Genomic DNA, 14458 nt, shown 5'->3' with positions numbered 1-14458 from the left:
AGTAAGGGACTGTCAGTAGTTTCCCTGTGAACGTGTATACAAGTAAGGGACTGTCAGTAGTTTCCCTGAGAACGTGTACACAAGTAAGGCGCTGTCAGTAGTTTCCCTGAGAACGTGTACACAAGTAAGGCGCTGTCAGTAGTTTCCCTGTGAACGTGTATACAAGTAAGGGACTGTCAGTAGTTTCCCTGTGAACGTGTATACAAGTAAGGGAATGTCAGTAGTTTCCCTGTGAACGTGTATACAAGTAAGGGACTGTCAGTAGTTTCCCTGAGAACGTGTATACAAGTAAGGGAATGTCAGTAGTTTCCCTGTGAACGTGTACACAAGTAAGGCGCTGTCAGTAGTTTCCCTGTGAACGTGTATACAAGTAAGGGACTGTCAGTAGTTTCCCTGTGAACGTGTATACAAGTAAGGGAATGTCAGTAGTTTCCCTGTGAACGTGTATACAAGTAAGGGACTGTCAGTAGTTTCCCTGAGAACGTGTACACAAGTAAGGCGCTGTCAGTAGTTTCCCTGAGAACGTGTACACAAGTAAGGCGCTGTCAGTAGTTTCCCTGAGAACGTGTACACAAGTAAGGCGCTGTCAGTAGTTTCCCTGTGAACGTGTATACAAGTAAGGGACTGTCAGTAGTTTCCCTGTGAACGTGTATACAAGTAAGGGACTGTCAGTAGTTTCCCTGAGAACGTGTACACAAGTAAGGCGCTGTCAGTAGTTTCCCTGAGAACGTGTACACAAGTAAGGCGCTGTCAGTAGTTTCCCTGTGAACGTGTATACAAGTAAGGGACTGTCAGTAGTTTCCCTGAGAACGTGTACACAAGTAAGGCGCTGTCAGTAGTTTCCCTGAGAACGTGTACACAAGTAAGGGACTGTCAGTAGATACCCTGTGAACGTGTACACAAGTAAGGCGCTGTCAGTAGTTTCCCTGTGAACGTGTACACAAGTACGGTGATGTCAGTAGTTTCCCTGTGAACGTGTACACAAGTAAGGGACTGTCAGTAGATTCCCTGTGAACGTGTATACAAGTAAGGGACTGTCAGTAGTTTCCCTGTGAACGTGTACACAAGTAAGGGACTGTCAGTAGTTTCCCTGTGAACGTGTACACAAGTAAGGGACTGTCAGTAGTTTCCCTGTGAACGTGTACACAAGTAAAGCGCTGTCAGTAGTTTCCCTGACGTAATGTATGTCACAGTACTAGTGATAGCAGACAGCCAACTCAGGTCGGCCCGGGTGTTGTAGGCTGGGACGTTGCTAGGCGACCAGGCCGTTCGGCAAACTTCGCCAATCCTCGTCCCTCCTCGGTTTCCATACCCGAGGAGACCGCGAATAGATTTCAGTGATATCAGTTTCTCTTCTTCAATTCTCGTGTAGTGTCTACCGATTTCACTATGTGTGTTACCGGTTTCTTTGTGTCATGTAGTTCCACGCCCCCTCTGCGTTCTGTTCAACGAGATGTCTAACTCTCTGTGCTTTGGATTTTCCTTTATCAGGTAACTTCTAGGTACGGTCTCCTTGCATGTTCTCCAGGAACCACCCTCCATCTGGTTGCTTGGTCGTGGACCTGGTGACGAGGGTGTCCATGGTCTCATTGATCCACGAGGAGGGAGGGAGGAGCGTCCACCCCCCACCCCGGGTGGTTCAGTCCAAGAGTGGTCGTTTACGTAAATATTCATAGTCAGTGTAACGAGAATTCCGCATCAGGATTACAGTCTTAAATCTCAACGACATTTAAAGACCGGAATGCGTTTAAGATTAATCTACAGTTTAATACGACCCTAGCGATCTCGCTATCCATCTATTGTTTCCGTCGAGAGTGTAACATTTGCTACAAGGAAATCGTTGTAATGATCACTAATGTTCTAAAAGACGGTGGTTTACTAAAATCCGTGTTAAAATGTTACATCAAGCAAATCTGTTCATTGTGTTTGTTACAACATAATTTTATCAGCATAAACATTTTTAAAAGATTTATAAACACAGAAAACATGTACAGTACTTTATTAATTTGTAAACGAATACTACGGTATTTTAAATTTTATGTAAAATTGTGTACAATACAATTGCATAATATCATTATAATATGCAACTGGTTGAATACGTAGCCACAACACACAATATCAATTAAAGTATGGTGTAAGGCAATAACTAAATAATTACCTAAGTGTTTTGATAATAATTTCGCCAAACCGGTCAGTTATTTTGATTATATAATTGTCTCTGTGTTTGTTAAAACTATATACAATAAATACAATTATATTTTGGCAAGTACGGTCCGGATTGACTCAACAAAGACTTAATTACTTAGATGTAATATTTTACTATTCGTGGGAATTTTAACAATGTATTCAGTCTGAGTATTTTTTTTATTGTTGTGCTGGCATTTTTATTTTTTTATACAGTAGACTAATATTATATTGATGACAAAATCAGAAAACAATTGAAGACATAATATGATAACTAGTAATATGTACTCTGGCACAAAAATATTTATTGAAATGTATACCATCATAGATTTAAACATACTTCCTTATTGATTTGTAATCCCTATGGATCAGATGATGGCAATTTGAAGAATTACAGCAGTTCTCTAGAACAATGTAGCGATGCGCATAGAATTTTGATAAACATTTCTTGTTGATTACCCACTTTAAAATCAATAGTAACAACGTTAAAAAAGTACTAATCAAGAAGTTACTACAGTAAGCAAATTATTTCATCCAAACCTATACACTGTGGCTTGTCCGTGAATTCTAAACCAATTATTAAAGTGTTTACAGTAAAACTTTTCTTAAAATAAGGGAATTATTTACAAGTACAGAATAAACAAATTTTCAGTTCACTGAAATGAGACCAATCATGAAACATAAAAAAGTTTCAGATTTTACAATATCAAGTCAAGAGAAATCTACATTCAGAATCCAATGTAGCAGTATTAATTTAATCAATGAAAATAAAACTCATTGCACGTTTGTTGACCTGATTATAAAAAATAAAATTCATTAATGAGTATATATTTTCATTTTTTATTTGGAATGTGTGATTTGTATTTCCTGATAATTTTCTTTTCCGGTTGCCCACTCAGATGAGTCAACGTTTAGTAGCAGGAGACACTCGCGTTTTACACTCAAGTTAAGTGCTTCTCTTCAAGTCCTTCACGTTGGGAAGTTTCTTAACATTTTTGCATTGTTTAAACCTACACAAAATGGTGTAAGTAAAAGAGTGGAGTTTGATCAAACAAATCAGCTGTTTATAACCTTCTGTTCCTAGCTGTTGTTATCTAATCCTTCAATGAGTGCAATGTACGTACGTATTATTTGTCTATCCCGGGGGTGGGGGGTGGTGGTTCTGGAAACTCAAAATTGATTCTTGGCTACTTGTTGTAGAAATTTGAACTAGAAACAAAATCGGCCACAGTATCAGAACTACGACACCTTGCCTGGAGAAAGATTGATAAAAAAAATTCAATCACACTCCTTAATCAACTGATTATAAAGAAAACATTTCTTCGTTATTGTTCCAACAAAACCGCATTTTGGTAAATCTTTCTTTCTTTTTTAATTTATTAAACATTTCCAGCATTTGCTTTTGGCAATATCATATTTTATGTTAATAATAACTACCATATAATCCCATTCTAATCAAAATAATTCTAGGCCTAGTAGTTGTTACAAACGTTAACCAGTGAATCACTTTTTGTATTATACAAGATTACACATAGATAAATAAACAGCATCTTATTGCTTGGCAAAGCTCGGTCCTCAGATATCTACTTTGCCAATTTAAGATATACTGTAGTATGGATAGATGTACAAAACGGTTTTTATGATCAACTAGCAGCTCTACTCATGCTTTGCTACGGGAGGGACGTGGAACAGATAAATTCGTTTCTTTAAATCTACCGTATGAAATAGTTACACATCCGTTATCGTTTTTAGATACAAAATTCAATTCCATAGTTTATTTTTAAAGTCAAATTTTTTCAGGAAAGTAATGAAAATTCGTTAGGAGCGTCCATACTCATATCACAGACAAGATTATTATTTAATTCTTTTGTCTATACACGTATGAAACCACATATGATTCAATTTGAAAGTTATGCTTTGTTAAAAGTGTATTCACTTGAAAAGCCTACCTAAATATACCATCAGCTGTTTCAATTACATAAGTTGATTCTATGATATTAAATAACATTAAAAAGTAATAAGGTTTACCAACAGGGTGAAGCACTATAAATTTTTGGCATTTATGAAACCAGCTTATTTGAAGCAACTATCAAAAAAATATTGCATAAATATCAAATAACACATCAACAAACAGCGTATTCCTACTAACAGCTGTCTTAATATAATTTTACCTTTACCATAGTTCGTGGAATTTACGTTTATACACTTACCATTCATCATAGGCATACATACCCCCGCCGCAGCAGACCTGCCATCCAAGCGAATTTCCATTTGGCTAAATTTATTTTCAATTGAAACGTTAGGTTTAACGTGTACCTAGGTTTGCTGCTAATGGATAGACACACCTAATTGTTAAATATAATATTTTTATACATTAAATGCTAACGTTTAACGTGACGTGTGTTAATATAAACATGATGGGATTAGCTTTTAGATCACTGGTTTAATCGATACTGGTTTATATTAGCCGATCTCATGAGGGATACGTGTTCAGCAGTGCCGTCTACTCTCGAATACATATCCTACTACTATATACTCTACTACCGTCTACTCTGACCTATTCTGTGCTCTCTGACTCTGACATTGTCAAGGGTAACACACTACAATAGTTTCAGATTTTTAGAAGCCCATCTTTGATGTACCAGTGGCACCTAAAGTCCGAAACTATAGTAATATTACTACTCAACACCTTGGATATATAATTGCTTATAAAGAGTGTCCTGTAAACAGCCAAATTACGACAAATGGTTCTATGCGGTCTAAATAAAGGGAAAATCAACAATGAATTTCTTTCCAAAATCACTTCGTTAAAGAGTTATCCACCATTTTGTATTTTTTACCTAAATCTTTTTATCTTTATCACACTTGGTATGCATGTTGGTAGAAGAGAAAAGTAGGTAATCAACTTGGTCTAAAACAAAATTTCAAAATGAGAGCCCTTTAAGTTTTTATAAAAATTCTGATTATATAAAAAAAGAATTTACGAACATTTTTATATAGCATTTTACTTTAAGTTAAAAGTATCAAATTAAATATAGCTGAAATATTAAGATTTTTAGATTAAAATGAGGTGCAACCTGAGTAATTTAGCCTTATTCTACCCCATTTTACAAAAAATGATGGTTTCATTTCAGTTTTTTATACTTTATCTTCATAAAATTTGTATCTTTTGATAAAAAATTTAAAAAAATGTTAAAAATATTCACACCAATATATACGTTAGATAAAACCCAGTACGAACATTTAGTGTGCAAATATTGAAACCATGGTTTAGACAGTTATCGTAAAAAGTTAACAAACAACTTAGAAATGACGCAAGGGTTTGAACACTAAAAAGTGAAGAAATGTTTGAGAGTTTTCACAGTTAGGGGGAACGAGAAGTCGCAACAGAACCAATCCCTTACACCACAGAATGGTTGGTTGGCGCTTTGGTTTGCGTTCGACATCCATTTTTCATGACCCCGTAGATCCATTCATTTCCCCTCACCTGTTGAAGCCTGATCAGCTGATAATTGATACGGGGATAAGAAAACTATCAATCAAACTGTGATTTAGCTCCTTTGCGTCAAGGCATAAAGAACTACTCTCATTATCCTTTTCATAAAAGGCTCCAATAGGAGGTATGAGGAAAATAAACCTAGGCTGGAGGGTGTTCCTTCAGTTGTGGGATTGTTTAAATAAAATACATTATTTACTACTTTCAAGCCAGAGATGCACCGCGAATATTAGAACAGAAAGCGGTATGGATAATAAACAAACAAAAGACGTCACCGGACCGAATCCTATAGTAATAGCGTTAACATATGGTTTAAACAGTTCCATTTAAACAATGTCAAATGATATTTAATTTTGGGTCAGTAACAATGGTAACATCATGTGTTTAGGTTTACGATCCATACCGTGTCTGTTCAAGTATTCGTGAGATGCACGCTTTCTTTCGTACGAATGAAATATGAACAACGCTAAAAATAATTGGAATCAACCATTTTATAAAGCAGGCTTGGATTAGGGTAGTTCTGGAACAGAACATTAATGGAAATAAAGTTGTTTTAGTAAAATAAAATTTTAGCCAATCTATAGTACTGGTTGATGATTTTCTACAAAAAGATCCACACAGAAACAAAGGGGAATAAGTGGTTCCCATAACTCAATTTTCATTTTTGGGGGATAAGACTTTTTTAACTGTTTTTATCTACGAATAAACTGAAAGCGCATTAACCTGGCTAAAGGAAAATAATAAAAGTAACGTAAGCAATAACTTAATTACTTGGGTGCAAACGATTGAAAAGTACCATAATACGAATTCTTAGTTTTACTTTTAACTTAGGTAAATTATTTTTCTTTGGAACTCGAAGATGTGTCAGTTCCTGTTTGTGCATAATTTTGCAACAACACATTTTAAATACATTATATGAAACTAATTAGTTGGATATTGGACCAGTGATTGAAGAAAATGGTTCCTTATATGAGTTAAAAATATATATATCAACTTGGTATTTGGGAACAAAACAACTAACAAACTTAAACCGGTTAGAGATATTAAATACAACAACTGTAGATGTTTTGCCATCTATCTGGGCCTGGACTTAGTCACGAACACTTCAACTGAAGGGGAGACTTGTGACATAATGATTTATGAAATCAGCCAAAACAAGAGGGGGGAAAAAGGGGGTCTGAAACACAGAACAGCTGATCGATCTTGTACAGGATTTGGCAAACCAAATGTCAAAACAGCTTAGCTTCTCAACTGTCCTGCTATACGAGTAGTCTTACACAATCATAGATTTAAAAATAAACAATCCTTATGGTTTTGTTTTCATGCAGGATCAGAGATGAAAATTTTAGCAGGTTGGTTCAGTTCACTTTAATAGACGTATTTTGTATAGCATTTTTTTAATAAAAAATTTATATAATTCATATGCATTGTTGATTACTGTATCCAGATTCAAAGTTTATCTTATGTTTTAGTTGATTATTTAGGTACTCACATACATTGTAATAAAATCAAATGTATGTACTTTGATACTTTAATTTACTTATTAATATAAATAAACAAATGAATAAATAAAAAAATAAACAAAAAAATACAAAATAAATAAATAAATAATAAATAATAAATAAACAATAAATACACAATAAATAAATAATAAATAAATAATAAATAAATAAATAAAATAATTATATGATTTTGTACGGATGGTGTAAATGTAAATTGGCCCCGTGTATAGGTCTTACCATGAGTAACGGTAATAGCTTATTACCTTTGATAGATTTATGATGTCTGCTTTACTTTTTGGCTACAGTTAACAACGGACAAGCCATAGTTCCAAATTCCTCCAGAGACAAGTTTTAACATTAACTACAAGTCTACAAAATAGACAGGATAGCCGAGGGATTTAGCACTCGCCTTTAATTTGAAGATTGCTGGTTCAATCTCGATCAAAATCCATTCTATACCCAGATGGCATTAGTAATTGGGCTTCCTATTGATAATGGAAATAGTTCGACAATAGGTCGAAGTTAGATGGTAACTATACCACTGCTTGGACCATTCCCTTAAAACACACACATATAATGCTATCGGCGTATACATCACACACAGATGTAGTAAGCAAATGTGAACTTGTACTACAAATCTCATTTATATTCATACCAACAAACATGATGTTGTTCACTAGTAGATGTTTCGCATATGTTTTGTGATGATTCACTCAGCTGGAGCGTCTGTCACTTTGACAGTTGCAGTCAGCTGTTGGCTGTGTCTCAGTTTCTTGTGCGTCAGCTGTTTTACATTGTGACATCATCAGGCTGCCCTTCACTTTGAAAATACAAGTGTTATAGCCTAACTATTATCATTGTTAATTTATGAGTGAATGATGAGTGTGGGATGGAGTGAGTATCTTGTATAGCTTTGTTACTGACTTAAGACCAGCTGTTTCAAATACCAATGATAAGGTACTGTTGGGTCCAGTTTCGAACAATCAAAAAGCTACTCACCTTTCTCAGGATCAAACCAGCGGTCTTTTAATTACCAGCCGATTACTGTAATCACTCATCTACCCAATTAAAACGCCTCGCAAGTTTAAAAATAGATCAGCTCGTTAACTTTTATTTCTTATGAAATTTTACTTGTCTGTTCATACACAATGTTAAGAACAGTTGAATGTACGAAATGTTGATGTTTGGCCTGAGTTATAGTTCAATTTGTACGATAGTGTTTCGACTCACTCCCACTAGATGTCTGATTTGTTAAAATTTAGTATTTTCATATTGTAAAACTGAATAACCCTACGACTTATCGTATTATTGTAGTTACTTTTAATACCCTATTTCATTGAGGAGGTGGTCCCATATTTCTCCAGAATTGTATTGGAGACGTAAGTACTATGCTTCGTAATTCCTTGTAACTGTTCAACAAAGAATCTCCTCGTATAAGGTGAACAATGAACCTATAGAGGTAGCTACAGTTACCAAAGATAGGTATACAACATCAGTGGTTAAGAGTCGCACTCTAGTTTCCAGAGCATAGAGTCGATATTGATGAGAATTCCTGTGGAAATTTCCAATTAAGTTTGGCATGCAGAAGGGAGGACGTGATCGCAACTTGAATAACGTCAACTGAAGGGAACAATTAGTAAAATAAATGTCTAGAAGTTACCGGGGAATCAATTAGTTGATAAAACGAATAGGGTTACCTACAAACTGGTTTTATCTTCCATCTGGCCACTTGCAGTCTTTCTCTATTCCAATTCAATACTACCCAAAGCAACATTACACCCTTATCTTTTGTAAAATTATTTCCTACTTACCATTTAATTTCGACATAGAATTATACCCTCAATACACTGTGATTACATAGAGCAAAACAAACAAAACAGGTCTTAATAGAGGAAGACTATGAAAATGTAATTTCCCCAGTGAGGAAACTGCCTAAAGTGATTGTGTGAAGTGACATTTTTGTCTGAGAAAAGCGATGTACGGCTCTCGGCCGCGTTTTGAGTTATAACAATTTCCACGGTGGGAAATGGCTCCTCTTCTCCGGTAATAGCTCTAGGATCGCAGTTTGTCTTTAGTCCCTTTAAACATCGGCGTGGTCACATTTATGATAAAAATATAGACCGAGTAGAGTAAAAATATAAATACTCACTGAAAAAATATATATTACATACTCACGTAGTATAAATACCTTGCAAGTAACTTTGAAAGAAATTAATTTAATCTAATCTCAATTGCTAGAGGTGTAGTATGCTTAGGCCTATAAGAATGTGATATGAAAAGGATAAGATCAAAATTCATGTTTTCCAAAACATCAAAAAATATATACCATAGTATGCTTGCCGTAGTATGTTTAGTAAGTACTAGAGGGTGGTAAGGATTTTATATATCCTTACCATGATGTTAGCCTCCGAATCACTTTAGTTAATTCCTTTAGTTAATTTAGTTAATTAATTTAGTTAATTTAGGTTGTCCGTATTCGTATTTGTGTTCTCGTAGTTTCAATGTGACGAATTCGTATGAATGACAACTTTTGACCTCCTTTGACACCTGAAGAAAGCCCCCTGAGGGATGAAACTGCAGTTGTGTAAACTACTCCAAGGATCACCTGACAGTTAAGGTATTTAAACCATTTTTAATATCCTTACCAACGATTAAAACTAAAACGAACGAATAAACGATAAAACTATATAAAACGAACGTTAAAAACGATTAAACGAACGATTAAAAATCTAAAAACTTAGGTTGTTAGCTAAAAGTATGAATTTAAAAAATCTATATTTCCAGTATAGAAATACTACTTATACACGGTGAATAAAAAGTCAAGACCCCCCCCTCTCATATTTTTCTAACTAAATATACAGAGATATCCTTTTGGTGGTCTTACAATCTCAGCAGGAAGTTTCATTTTATGATTTTGAAATTTTTGAGTGTCCCCCAAAAGGGAGGGATTTTAGGGGCAACTCGAAAGTTTCAAATGTAAACTCTCTTCAAGTGACACCACATTTTGAAGTTTTTACAAAAACTTAAAGAATGGTGAAAACCAGAGTTCGCTATCCCTCCTCTGTCCAAAATGGTAGCCAATATTACAATTTATTTTCATTAACATTTGACGGGCTACCATTTTGGATAGAGATTAAAAAGCAAACTCTGGTTTTCACAATTCTTTCAGTTTTTGTAATCACTTTAAAATGAGGTGTCACTTGAAGGAGGGTTTACATTTAAAATTGTCGAGTTGCCCCCGAAATCCCCTTTTTTGGGGGACATTTACAAAACCTCAAAATTATAAAATGAAACTTTCTTCTAAGATTGCACGACCACCAAAAGGATATCTCTGTATATTTACTTATACAAATATTAGAGGGGGGGTCTTGACATTTTATTCACCCTGTAATAAAATATACTAAGACCTGTATTATAATCCTGTACTATATATATTGTAAACCTGTATTATATATTGAGAATTTCGATGGGCGATGCGCTCCAATGGACCGCCGATATGACAGTAAAGCATGATATGAGGTTTTCAGATCGTTAAGTCTAGATGAGCAAAGAGGAATGTTATTAGAACTGACAAAGGATGGACTTCCAATTTTGTCTTGTGGACACACATGCTCTCCTACCTGATTATTTTTCCTGTTAAAAAATATGTTTGAAATGTTAAAGTTTAGTATATAATACTGAACAAATAACAAATGAGTGTAAGTAAGATATGAACTACGTATATACAGACTTGCTATGCGTTATGTTTTAATTACTATCACTATGCGAATACACTAGGAAACATACAGCGTGACAATAATTAAGTTATGTTATTATATAAGATTATTATAAAAGATATTGATGAAATCACGGATCTTTTAAAGTTGGTTATACACTAGAACTATTTCGAATTTGTGCACAAATTTTATGTTCAAAAAGAAGGACCAGCAATGGGCAATCCGTTCTCAGGCCTCATAGCTGTCATCGTCCTCAATCACATAGAAAATGCACATATACTCATGACCGACAATCGAACACTTGCTAAAATATCAACTTACCACCTATATGTTGATGACATTTTCGCCATTGTAGATGATAATAGAAGAGAGGCTCAGTGAATATTATCTCAGCTCCATAACAATCTCAAGTTCACTGTAGAATTAGAAGAAAACCAGGCAATCAACTCTCTGGATATTACAGTTAAGAAATCAAACAATAATTTTGAGTTTGAAATATACCGAAAGCCAATTGCAAAGGAACACACGATTCATAAAACATCAAACCACCCTTGGTCACATAAACTTGCAGCATATAACTCCATGGTTCATGGACTATTATCATACCATTTGAGCCAAGAAGCTTATAATAAGGAATACTTATTAAGCATATCGCCAGAGTAAACGGGTACACGCTTCAAATGATTCATTTCATAATACAAAAGAAAAAAAGCAGAACATGAACATCAACAAAGAAAAGTCAGAGAAGAAATACATCAAAATGCAGTACTATGTTTAAATAAAAAACGTCATAATACAAATATTTAATAGTAACAATACGACGGTCGCACATTCTGTAAACATCACACTTCAAAAGTTTTTCCACGCCAAACCTGTCGCCACAAACAATTAAGAAAAATCAGGCATCTATAGAATTAACTGTGACGACTGTCCAAAGTACTACATCGGCCAAACTGGAAGATCTTTCTAACAAAGATTAAAAGAACACAACATCAGCAATACAGTTATGCCGAACGTTTACTATCGGAATCGCACATCTATACATCTATTGATAAAAACATGAAAATAGTTGAAGATTTTTCCAGTCAAATATTATGTTTGATATATATATTAACAAGCCACGAATCAAAGATGTATAAAATAAGAAGAACAAAACAAACTGAAATACAGATGGCACTGGAGAGAAGAAGAGAAGAAGACACCTCATGATTCAGTCAGTTTTGTTTAGTCAGTGACAGTGATAACACAGTGCTAGCCAGCGTTTACAATTTTAACCAGTGTAACACTTTTTATTCCATTTTAATAATTTAAAGAATCTTTTGACATTCCACAATGTACAATACATTGATGATGTGGCTGCATAAAATGAACTGAAAAAGTTCTAAGGAACAAAACTAGTTGTCATACCAGCAACTGTGGTTGGATAAGGTAATCCTTTTATTATATCAATAATAGTTATGTCTTAGGACGACTTTGTAACTTTGAAACGGAAAGAGATATCACAACCAAATTTGACATGCAAAAAGAAACTATAATAGGTTTTTAAAACCAGATATCAGTTTTAAGTTCTAATAGTTACATTCAGTTAGGCTTGAATTCAATTTTTTCGTTTGATATGTATTGCCTTTAGACCTTTTGCATAGCAATAACACAATTATTATAAAAAAAAAAGAAAAAAAAAAAAAAATGGTTGCCAGTCTTTTTCAGACGATACGGATGGACAATTAAAGGGAAACTAAACAAAAGTATGAGGAATAACCTATACTCATCGATGTATTATTATTATACATCAATGCCTATACTGCACTATTACCAATATAAGACGCCAAAGAATTAAACATTCTAACGCCGATTTGTATACATACAATACTATAACTAAATACAATTGAGAAATGAACGTGTACATGTTGTGAAGACTGAAACTGATATTTACTGCACAATTTATTTTTAATTTTTGTACAGTGCACGAAAATTGGGAATAAACAAGTAGCAGGGTTTAACATGACTTGCTATAAGTGTGACTGACTTGCTTTCATATTTGATAACTACAAGAAAACATGCCCGGGGCAACAATTTGTCTTGTAGGGTGCTATCTCATGGTGGAGTATTGTGAACGAGTGGTACAGTACATGTGATGATATTAATTGTTTAGTTAGGTAGGGGTATATATTGTAGTTATTACAGGCTTCTATTTCTAACTTATTTTTGCTACACCATCACACAGCTAAAAGTGATCAACGTGCTACATTAAAAATCATTACTGTTTATAATCGCGCGAAATGTATATTTTATAACGTTACAAAATTGCATTTTTGTGAGCTACTAATTCAATACAAACAATTCCATTTTGACTTCTGAACATCAACTTGTCGTCCGAAACAAAGCAGATACAATCATGTTTCTTAACATATGATACCAACAGCCAGATGTTGCAGATGGTTTTGCGTTTCCTTTTCCGCTTTCCACTAAAATATGTTATGCATGTGATACATAGCTTGTCGGTTTTTGAATAATTTGATTCGGTTTTATCAAAATTATTCTAAAGTATTCAATTTTGTTTAGCGGAATTTTAATTAAGGCTAGTTAAGTTTTTATTATTTTCTCTGAGGACTATTAAATAGTCAACATTTGATCTCAGTTTGTTTTCGATATATTGATACTGTGATAATGTATAATGTGTGATCGATGACTGTATAATCGCTCTGAGTCGTCCTGTGAGTTATAATTATTGTAAATTTGTTTTTGAATTTGTATTTAAATTTGTATTTGAACTTGTTAAGGTTTAACATTGGATGACGTACTCGATATAAATCAGTGTTGGCATTTTTTTAATGTTCCAAATTAACTAAGTTCATATTTACAACAAAATAGTTTTAGGTTTACCATTAAAAAGAGATCTTTACTTTTGTCCATATTGCTTTGTTAAAACAAGACCATTGAATTTCTTCATAGAATTAGCTTACCTAACGTATTGATATCCATTATAAATTTTAATAAATCGTCACTCGAATTGAAATAAATTCAAAACTTGACTCGAATTAAATTTAAAAACTGCGATTAATAACTACGTTGGCTAAAATACGAACTCTCAGAAGGCGTTAGAGCCATTATCTACACAATTAATTAAACGGCCCAATTAGGCAAGCAGCTTCCGAATGCTGGATGGTCTGTAAGGGTGAGAGGGGGTTAGTATATAGGGGGGGGGGGCGCGTGGCGACCTAGTAGTAATTGATAATTGCTCGTTCTAACAGGTCAAACTGTCCTACAATAGCTGGGTCAGGTTTCCTCTTGCAATCTCGTATAATTAACTATTGTGTTTGTCAGATAAGTTCAGGATTAGATGTATACCTGAATACAGCCATCTTTTCGTCATACTACAGCAACAATTAATAATTGGTTTTCTTGAGGAGAAACATGTCTGCTGTAAACCATGAAAACCTGTTGGATCTAATTGTTATTGTTGTACACTTTTGTTTAGAGTATGACCTATAAAATCTTGTGTAAACACGGCTTTAAAATGCAGATTTTTGATATTCAATAACATCTGAAACAATTAAAAA

At 34.2% G+C, this 14458-nt stretch overlaps 1 protein-coding gene across 3 annotated transcripts in view; it reads left to right on the top strand.

Annotated features, from left to right (window-relative positions):
* The first annotated feature begins 1277 nt into the window (after positions 1 to 1277).
* LOC129000819 (probable G-protein coupled receptor 158) overlaps positions 1278 to 14458 on the top strand; it is a 52441-nt gene continuing 39260 nt past the window's right edge. The window contains exon 1 of one of the 3 annotated variants that reach the window (XM_054427844.1): positions 1278 to 1491. The gene's annotated coding sequence lies outside the window, so the exon portion shown is untranslated. The remainder of the gene's footprint in view (positions 1492 to 14458) is intronic. The other 2 variants (XM_054427843.1, XM_054427845.1) reach the window with 2 other exon arrangements.

This window comes from Macrosteles quadrilineatus, unplaced genomic scaffold (assembly GCF_028750875.1).
Source record: "Macrosteles quadrilineatus isolate MER2022 unplaced genomic scaffold, UCM_ALF_1.0 Scaffold_8__2_contigs__length_117827958, whole genome shotgun sequence".
Taxonomy (NCBI): Eukaryota; Metazoa; Arthropoda; class Insecta; order Hemiptera; family Cicadellidae; genus Macrosteles; species Macrosteles quadrilineatus.
The sequence above is the reverse complement of the archived record's forward strand: the minus strand, read 5'-3'. Positions and strand labels throughout refer to the sequence as shown.